Here is a 9,913-nt window from a genome sequence, read left to right on the forward strand (position 1 = left end):
AGGTCACCCCTCCAACGCTCCAGGGAAAACAGCCCCAGCCTGCTCGAGAGCGTAGTGCTGGAAAAGCCCAGCAGGTCAGGCAGAAACAGGCCGAAACATCGACTCTCCTGCTTCCTCGGACGCTGCCTGACCTGCTGTGTTTTTCCAGCACCACACTCCAGATGATCTTCAACACTTGCAGTCCTCGCGCTCTCCTTTCCACAGCAGTCAGTTCCCATTTTTGGAAACGTAGTGATCCTGACAGCAAATTTACCACGAGCTGTCAAAGGGTAAGTCCATCAGTGAAGTGTAGGTATCCTTGTGGTGCAGGAAGCCCTTTGGCATTGTGAGTCCCTACACAGACTGCGGTGGTTCAAGATGGCCGCTCACCACCATCTTCTCAAGGACAACTTGGGATGGACAGGAAGTGCTGGCCCAGCCAGAGACACCCAGATCTCATGGTTGAATAAGAAACAAGAATGGGGGAGTCTCACCCAGAACTGGTCCTAACAACTTATATACTTTAACAATAATATTCAGTCTTTCTATTCTTATGACCAAAGGGAGTTGAGGAAGGGGTTGGACCCATTCCAATTTGGTTACTGCAAAATAAAGATGGCTTCCTGCCCACATGCCTGCTTCCCCTTTTACCTCAGTCCAACCCTCTCACTCCCACCTCCTCACTCACACGCCCTCACAACTATATCCTCATTGCAACCTGCCTCATTCCCACTCCCCCCTCACCCCCACACCCTCATTCCCACTCCCTCAGCCCCTCACTCCCACCCCCTCATTCCCACTCCCTCAGCCCCTCACTCCCACCCCCTCATTCCCACTCCCTCATTCCTACTCCGTCACACCCACCCCTCACTCCGACTTCCTCACACCTACCCCTTCAATCCAACTCCTTCACTCCCACCTCCACACTCCCACCCCCTCACTGCTACCCCCCCAACTTCCTCACTTCCACCCCCTCAATCCCACTCCCTCAATCCCACCCCCTCACGTCCACTCCCTCACTCCCACCCCCTCACTCCCACCCCCTCACTCCCACCCCCTCATTCCCTCACCCCCACCCCCTCACTCCCATCCCCTCACTCCCTCACTCCCACTCCCTCACTCCCACCCCCTCACTCTCACCCCTCAATCCCATCCGCCTCACTCCCACCCCCTCACTCCAACTCACTGCTGCCTCACAGCGCCTGAGACCCGGGTTCAATTCCAGCCTCGGGCGACTCTCTGTGTGGAGTTTGCACGTTCTCCCCGTGTCTGCGTGGGTTTTCTCCGGGTGCTCCGGTTTCCTCCCACAGTCCAAAGATGTGCAGGTCAGGTGAATTGGCCATGCTAAATTGCCCGTAGTGTTAGGTAAGGGGTAGATGTCGGGGTATGGGTGGGTTACGCTTCGGCGGGTCGGTGTGGACTTGTTGGGCTGAAGGGCCTGTTTCCACACTGTAAGTAATCTAATCTAATCTAATCTAATCTAACCCCCTCACCCCCACCCCCTCACTCCCACCCCCTCACTCTCTCACTCTCACCCCCTCATTCCCACCCCCTCACTCCCACCCCCTCACTCTCACCTCCTCACTCTCACTCCCTCACTCTCACCCCCTCACTCCCACCCCCCTCACTCCCACCCCCCTCACTCTCACCTCCTCACTCTCACCTCCTCACTCTCACCCCCTCACTCTCACCCCCTCACTCTCACCCCCTCACTCCCACCCCCCTCACTCTCACCCCCTCACTCTCACCCCCTCACTCTCACCCCCCTCACTCTCACCCCCTCACTCTCACCCCCTCACTCCCAACCCCTCACTCACGCCCCCTCACTCCCAACCCCTCACTCTCACCCCATCACTCTCACCCCCTCACTCTCACCCCCTCACTCCCACCCCCCTCACTCTCACCCCCTCACTCTCACCCCCTCACTCTCACCCCCCTCACTCTCACCCCCTCACTCTCACCCCCTCACTCCCAACCCCTCACTCACACCCCCTCACTCCCAACCCCTCGCTCTTACCCCCTCACTCTCACCCCCTCATTCTCACCCCCTCACTCTCACCCCCACACTCTCACCCCCTCATTCTCACCCCCACACTCTCACCCCCCTCACTCTCACCCCCTCACTCTCACCTCCTCACTCCCACCCCCTCACTCTCACCCCCCTCACTCTCACCCCCTCACTCTCACCCCCCTCACTCTCACCTCCTCACTCCCACCCCCCCTCACTCTCACCTCCTCACTCCCACCCCCTCACTCTCACCCCCCTCACTCTCACCCCCTCACTCTCACCCCCCTCACTCACACCCCCTCACTCCCAACCCCTCGCTCTTACCCCCTCACTCTCACCCCCTCACCCTCACCCCCTCACTCTCACCTCCTCACTCCCCACCCCCTCACTCTCACCCCCTCACTCTCACCCCCTCACTCTCACCTCCTCACTCCCACACCCCTCACTCTCACCCCCTCACTCTCACCCCCTCACTCTCACCTCCTCACTCCCACCCCCCTCACTCTCACCTCCTCACTCCCACCCCCCTCACTCCCACCCCCCTCATTCTCACCCCCCTCACTCTCACCCCCTCACTCTCACCCCCTCACTCCCAACCCCTCACTCACACCCCCTCACTCCCAACCCCTCGCTCTTACCCCCTCACTCTCACCCCCTCACTCTCACCCCCACACTCTCACCCCCTCACTCTCACCCCCACACTCTCACCCCCTCATTCTCACCCCCACACTCTCACCCCCTCACTCTCACCCCCATACTCTCACCCCACACTCTCACCCCCACACTCTCACCCCCTCACTCTCACCCCCACACTCTCACCCCCTCACTCACACCCCCTCACTCCCAACCCCTCACTCTTACCCCCACACTCTCACCCCCTCACTCCCACCCCTTCACTCTCATCCCCTCACTCCCAACCCCTCACTCTCACCCCCCTCACTCTCACCCCCTCACTCACACCCCCTCACTCCCAACCCCTCGCTCTTACCCCCACACTCTCACCCCTCACTCCCAGCCCCTCACTCTCACCCCCTCACTCCCACCCCCTCACTCCCACCCCCTCACTCTCACCCCCTCACTCTCACCCCCTCACTCCCACCGCCGCACCCCCTCACTCTCACCCCTTCACTCCCAACCCCTCACTCCCAACCCCTCGCTCTTACCCCCACACACTCACCCCCTCACTCTCACCCCCTCACTCTCACCCCCTCACTCTCACCCCCTCACTCACACCCCCTCACTCCCAACCCCTCGCTCTTACCCCCACACACTCACCCCCTCACTCTCACCCCTCACTCCCATCCCCTCACTCTCACTGCCACCCCGTCACTCCCAACCCCTCACTCTCACTCTCACCCCCTCACTCCCACCCCCTCGCTCCCACCCCCTCGCTCCCAATCCCTCGCTGTTACCCCCACACTCACACCCCCACACTCCCAACCCCACACTCCCAACCTCACACTCCCAACCTCACACTCCCAACCTCACACTCCCAACCCCACACTCCCAACCCCTCACTGCCAACCCCACACTCTCACCCCCTTGCTCCCACTCCCTCATTTCCACCCCCTCACGCCCACTCCCTCACTCCCACCCACTCACTCCCACCCCCTCGCTCTTACCCCCTCGCTCCCACACCCTCACTCCCACACCCTCACTCCCACCCACTCGCTACCACCCCCTCACTCCCAACCCCTCACTCTCGCTCTCACCCCCTCACCTCCAACCCCTCACTCCCAACCCCTCACTTCCAACCCCTCACTCTCACTCTCAACCCCCTCACTCCCAACCCCACACTCTCACTCCCACCCCCTCACTCCCACTCCCTCACTCCCACCCCCTCACTCCCAACCCCTCACTCCCAACCCCTCACTCTCACCCCCTCACTCCCAAACCCTCACTCTCATCCCCTCACTTTCACCCACTCACTGCCACCCCCCTCACTCACATCCCGTCTCTCAACCCTCACTCCTTACCCCCTCACTCTCACCCCCTCGCTCCCACCCCCTCACTCTCACTCTCACCCCTCACTCTCAGCCCCTCACTGCCACCCCCTCACTCCCACTCCCACACTCCCATCCCCTCACTCCCAACCCCTCACTCTCACTCCCACACCCTCATTCCCACCCTCTCACTCCCACACCCTCACTCCACCCCTCACTCCCACACCCTCAGTCTCACTCCCTCAGTCTCACTCCCTCAGTCTCACGCCCTCACTCTCACCCACTCACTCCCACTCTCTCACTCCTTCACTATCACCCCCTCACTCCCCCCCTCACTCCCACCCCCTCATCCCCACCCCCTCACACTCACCCCCTCACTCCCACACTCCCACCCCCTCACACTCACCCCCCCACTCTCACCACCTCACTCCCACCCCCTCACTCCCACCCCCTCATACCCACCCCCTCACCCTCACCCCCTCACTCCCACCCCCTCACACTCACATCCTCACTCTCACATCCTCATTCTCACACCCCCTCACTCTCACCCCCTCACTCTCACCTCCTCACTGCCACCCCCTCACTCACATCCCCTCACTCTCACCCCTCACTCCCAGCCGCTCGCTCCTTACCCCCTCGCTCCCACCCCTTCGCTCCCACCCCCTCACTCCCACCCCCTCACACCTACCCTTTCACTCTCAACCCCTCACTCTTACTCTCACCCCCTCACTTCCAACCCCTCACTCCCACTCCAACTCTCACCCCCTCACTCTCACACCCTCACTGCCACCCCCTCACTCACCTCCCGTCTCTCTCACCCCTCGCTCCTTACCCCCTCACGCTCACTCTCACCCCCTCACTCTCAGCCCCTCACTGCCACCCCCTCACTCCCATCCCCTCACTCTCACTCCCATCCCCTCACTCTCACCCCCACCCCCACACCCCCAACCCCACACACCCAACCCCACACCCCCAACCCCACACTCCCACCCCCTCGCTTCCACCCCCTCACGCCCACTCCCTCGCTCTTACCCCCTCGCTCCCACCCCCTCACTCCCAACCCCTCACTCCCACCCCCTCACTCCCAACCCCTCACTCCCAACCCCTCACTCCCAACCCCTCACTCTCGCTCTCACCGCCTCGCTCTCACCTCCTCACTCCCAACCCCTCACTTCCAACCCCTCACTCCCAACCCCACACACTCACTCCCACCCCCTCACTCCCACCCCCTCACTCCCAGCCCCTCACTCCCAGCCCCTCACTCCCTCACTTCCACCCCCTCACTCCCAACCCCTCACTCCCAACCCCTCACTCTCGCTCTTACCTCCTCGCTCCCACACCCTCACTCCCAACCCCTCACACTCGCTCTCACCGCCTCGCTCTCACCGCCTCGCTCTCACCCCCTCACTCCCAACCCCTCACTTCCAACCCCTCACTCTCACTCCCACCCCCTCACTCCCACCCCCTCACTCCCAACCCCACCCCCTCACTCCCACCCCCTCACTCCCACCCCCTCAGTCTCAACCCCTCACTCCCAACCCCACCCCCTCACTCCCACCCCCTCACTCCCACCCCCTCACTCCCACCCCCTCACTCTCACCCCCTCACTCTCACCCCCTCACTCCCAACCCCTCACTCCCAACCCCTCACTCTCACTCTCATCCCCTCACTTTCACCCACTCACTGCCACCCCCCTCACTCACATCCCGTCTCTCTCAACCCTCACTCCTTACCCCCTCACTCTCACCCCCTCGCTCCCATCCCCTCGCTCCCACCCCCTCACTCTCACTCTCACCCCTCACTCTCAGCCCCTCACCGCCACCTCCTCACTCCCACTCCCACACTCCCAACCCCTCACTCTCACTCCCACACCCTCATTCCTACCCCCTCACTCCCACACACTCACTCTCACTCCCTCAGTCTCACTCCCTCACTCTCACCCACTCTCTCACTCCCACCCCCTCACTCCTTCACTATCACCCCCTCACTCCCACCTCCTCACTCCCACACTCCTACCCCCTCACACTCACCCCCCCACTCTCAACCCCTCACTCCCAACCCCCCCACTCTCACCCCCTCACTCCCTCACTCTCACCTCCTCACTCCCACCCTCTCACTCCCACCCCCTCATCCCCACCCCCTCACCCTCACCCCCTCACTCCCACCCCCTCACACTCACATCCTCACTCTCACACCCCCTCATCCCCACCCCCTCACTCTCACCTCCTCACTGCCATCCCCTCACTCTCACCCCTCACTCCCAGCCGCTCGCTCCTTACCCCTTCGCTCCCACCCCCTCACTCCTACGCTCTCACTCTCAACCCCTCACTCTTACTCTCATCCCCTCACTCTCACCCCCTCACTCCCAACCTCTCACTCCCATTCCCACACTCCCACCCCCTCTCCCACCCCCTCACCCCCACCCCCTCATCCCCACCCTCTCATCCCTACCCCCTCACACTCACCCCCTCACCCTCACCCACTCACTACCTCACCCACTCACTCCCTCACTCCCACCCCCTCGCTCTTACCCCCTCGCTCTCACCCCCTCGCTCCCACCCCCTCACTCCCACCCCTTCACTCTCACTCTCACCCCCTCGCTCTCACCCCCTCGCTCTCACCCCCTCGATCCCACCCTCTCACTCCCAACCACTCACTCCCTCACTCTCACCCACTCTCTCACTCCCACCCCCTCACTCCTTCACTATTACCCCCTCACTCCCACCTCCTCACTCCCACACTCCTACCCCCTCACACTCACCCCCCACTCTCACCCACTCACTCCCAACCCCACACTCACACTCCCACCCCCTCACTCCCACCCCCTCACTCTCGCTCCCACTCCCTCACTCCCACCCCCTCACTCTCTCACTCTCACCCCCTCACTCCCAACCCCTCACCCCCACCCTCAACCCCTCATTCTCACCCCCTCATTCCCACCCCTCACTCCCACCCCCTCACTCCCACCCCCTCACTCCCACCCCCCTCACTCTCACCTCCTCACTCTCACTCCCTCACTCTCACTCCCTCACTCCCACCCCCCTCACTCCCACCCCCCTCACTCTCACCTCCTCACTCTCACCTCCTCACTCTCACCCCCTCACTCTCACCCCCCTCACTCTCACCCCCTCACTCTCACCTCCTCACTCCCACCCCCCTCATTCTCACCCCCTCACTCTCACCCCCTCACTCTCACCCCCTCACTCTCACCCCCTCACTCCCAACCCCTCACTCACACCCCCTCACTCCCAACCCCTCGCTCTTACCCCCTCACTCTCACCCCCTCACTCTCACCCCCTCACTCCCAACCCCTCGCTCTTACCCCCTCACTCTCACCCCCTCATTCTCACCCCCTCACTCTCACCCCCACACTCTCACCCCCTCATTCTCACCCCCACACTCTCACCCCCCTCACTCTCACCCCCTCACTCTCACCTCCTCACTCCCACCCCCTCACTCTCACCCCCCTCACTCTCACCCCCTCACTCTCACCCCCTCACTCTCACCCCCTCACTCTCACCCCCCTCACTCTCACCTCCTCACTCCCACCCCCTCACTCTCACCTCCTCACTCCCACCCCCCTCACTCTCACCCCCTCACTCTCACCCCCTCACTCTCACCTCCTCACTCCCACCCCCCTCACTCTCACCTCCTCACTCCCACCCCCCTCACTCTCACCCCCTCACCCTCACCCCCTCACTCTCACCTCCTCACTCCCACCCCCTCACTCTCACCCCCTCACTCTCACCTCCTCACTCCCACCCCCCTCACTCTCACCCCCTCACTCTCACCCCCTCAGTCTCACCTCCTCACTCCCACCCCCCTCACTCTCACCTCCTCACTCCCACCCCCCTCAGTCCCACCCCCCTCATTCTCACCCCCCTCACTCTCACCCCCTCACTCTCACCCCCTCACTCCCAACCCCTCACTCACACCCCCTCACTCCCAACCCCTCACTCTTACCCCCTCACTCTCACCCCCTCACTCTCACCCCCTCATTCTCACCCCCACACTCTCACCCCCTCACTCTCACCCCCACACTCTCACCCCCTCACTCTCACCCCCACACTCTCACCCCCTCACTCACACCCCCTCACTCCCAACCCCTCACTCTTACCCCCACACTCTCACCCCCTCACTCACACCCCCTCACTCCCAACCCCTCGCTCTTACCCCCTCACTCTCACCCCACACTCTCACCCCACACTCTCACCCCCACACTCTCACCCCCTCACTCTCACCCCACACTCTCACCCCCTCACTCACACCCCCTCACTCCCAACCCCTCACTCTTACCCCCACACTCTCACCCCCTCACTCCCAACCCCTCACTCTCACCCCCTCACTCACACCCCCTCACTCCCAACCCCTCGCTCTTACCCCCACACTCTCACCCCTCACTCCCAGCCCCTCGCTCTCACCCCCTCACTCCCACCCCCTCACTCCCACCCCCTCACTCTCACCCCCTCACTCCCACCGCCACACCCCCTCACTCTCACCCCTTCACTCCCAACCCCTCACTCCCAACCCCTCACTCCCAACCCCTCACTCTCACCCCCTCACTGCCACCCCGTCACTCCCAACCCCTCACTCTCACTCCCACCCCCTCACTCCCACCCCCTCACTCCCACCCCCTCATACCCACCCCCTCACCCTCACCCCCTCACTCCCACCCCCTCACACTCACATCCTCACTCTCACCCCCTCACTCTCACCTCCTCACTGCCACCCCCTCACTCACATCCCCTCACTCTCACCCCTCACTCCCAGCCGCTCGCTCCTTACCCCCTCGCTCCCACCCCTTCGCTCCCACCCCCTCACACCTACCCTTTCACTCTCAACCCCTCACTCTTACTCTCACCCCCTCACTTCCAACCCCTCACTCCCACTCCAACTCTCACCCCCTCACTCTCACACCCTCACTGCCACCCCCTCACTCACCTCCCGTCTCTCTCACCCCTCGCTCCTTACCCCCTCACTCTCACTCTCACCCCCTCACTCTCAGCCCCTCACTGCCACCCCCTCACTCCCATCCCCTCACTCTCACTCCCATCCCCTCACTCTCACCCCCACCCCCACACCCCCAACCCCACACCCCCACCCCCACACCCCCAACCCCACACTCCCACCCCCACACTCCCACCCCCTTGCTACCACCCCCTCGCTACCACCCCCTCACTCCCAACCCCTCACTCCCAACCCCTCACTCCCAACCCCTCACTCCCAACCCCTCACTCTCGCTCTCACCGCCTCGCTCTCACCCCCTCACTCCCAACCCCTCACTCCCAACCCCTCACTCTCGCTCTCACCCCCTCACTCCCAACCCCTCACTTCCAACCCCTCACTCCCAACCCCACACACTCACTCCCACCCCCTCACTCCCAGCCCCTCACTCCCAGCCCCTCACTCCCAGCCCCTCACTCCCAACCCCACTCCCTCACTTCCACCCCCTCACTCCCAACCCCTCACTCCCAACCCCTCACTCTCGCTCTTACCTCCTCGCTCCCACACCCTCACTCCCAACCCCTCACTCTCGCTCTCACCGCCTCGCTCTCACCCCCTCACTCCCAACCCCTCACTTCCAACCCCTCACTCTCACTCCCACCCCCTCACTCCCACCCCCTCACTCCCAACCCCACCCCCTCACTCCCACCCCCTCACTCCCACCCCCTCACTCCCAACCCCACCCCCTCACTCCCACCCCCTCACTCCCACCCCCTCACTCCCACCCCCTCACTCTCACCCCCTCACTCTCACCCCCTCACTCTCACCCCCTCACTCCCAACCCCTCACTCCCAACCCCTCACTCTCACTCTCATCCCCTCACTTTCACCCACTCACTGCCACCCCCCTCACTCACATCCCGTCTCTCTCAACCCTCACTCCTTACCCCCTCACTCTCACCCCCTCGCTCCCATCCCCTCGCTCCCACCCCCTCACTCTCACTCTCACCCCTCACTCTCAGCCCCTCACCGCCACCTCC

The sequence above is a fragment of the Chiloscyllium punctatum genome, chromosome 49, assembly GCF_047496795.1.
Source record: "Chiloscyllium punctatum isolate Juve2018m chromosome 49, sChiPun1.3, whole genome shotgun sequence".
In the NCBI taxonomy this organism is placed as follows: domain Eukaryota; kingdom Metazoa; phylum Chordata; class Chondrichthyes; order Orectolobiformes; family Hemiscylliidae; genus Chiloscyllium; species Chiloscyllium punctatum.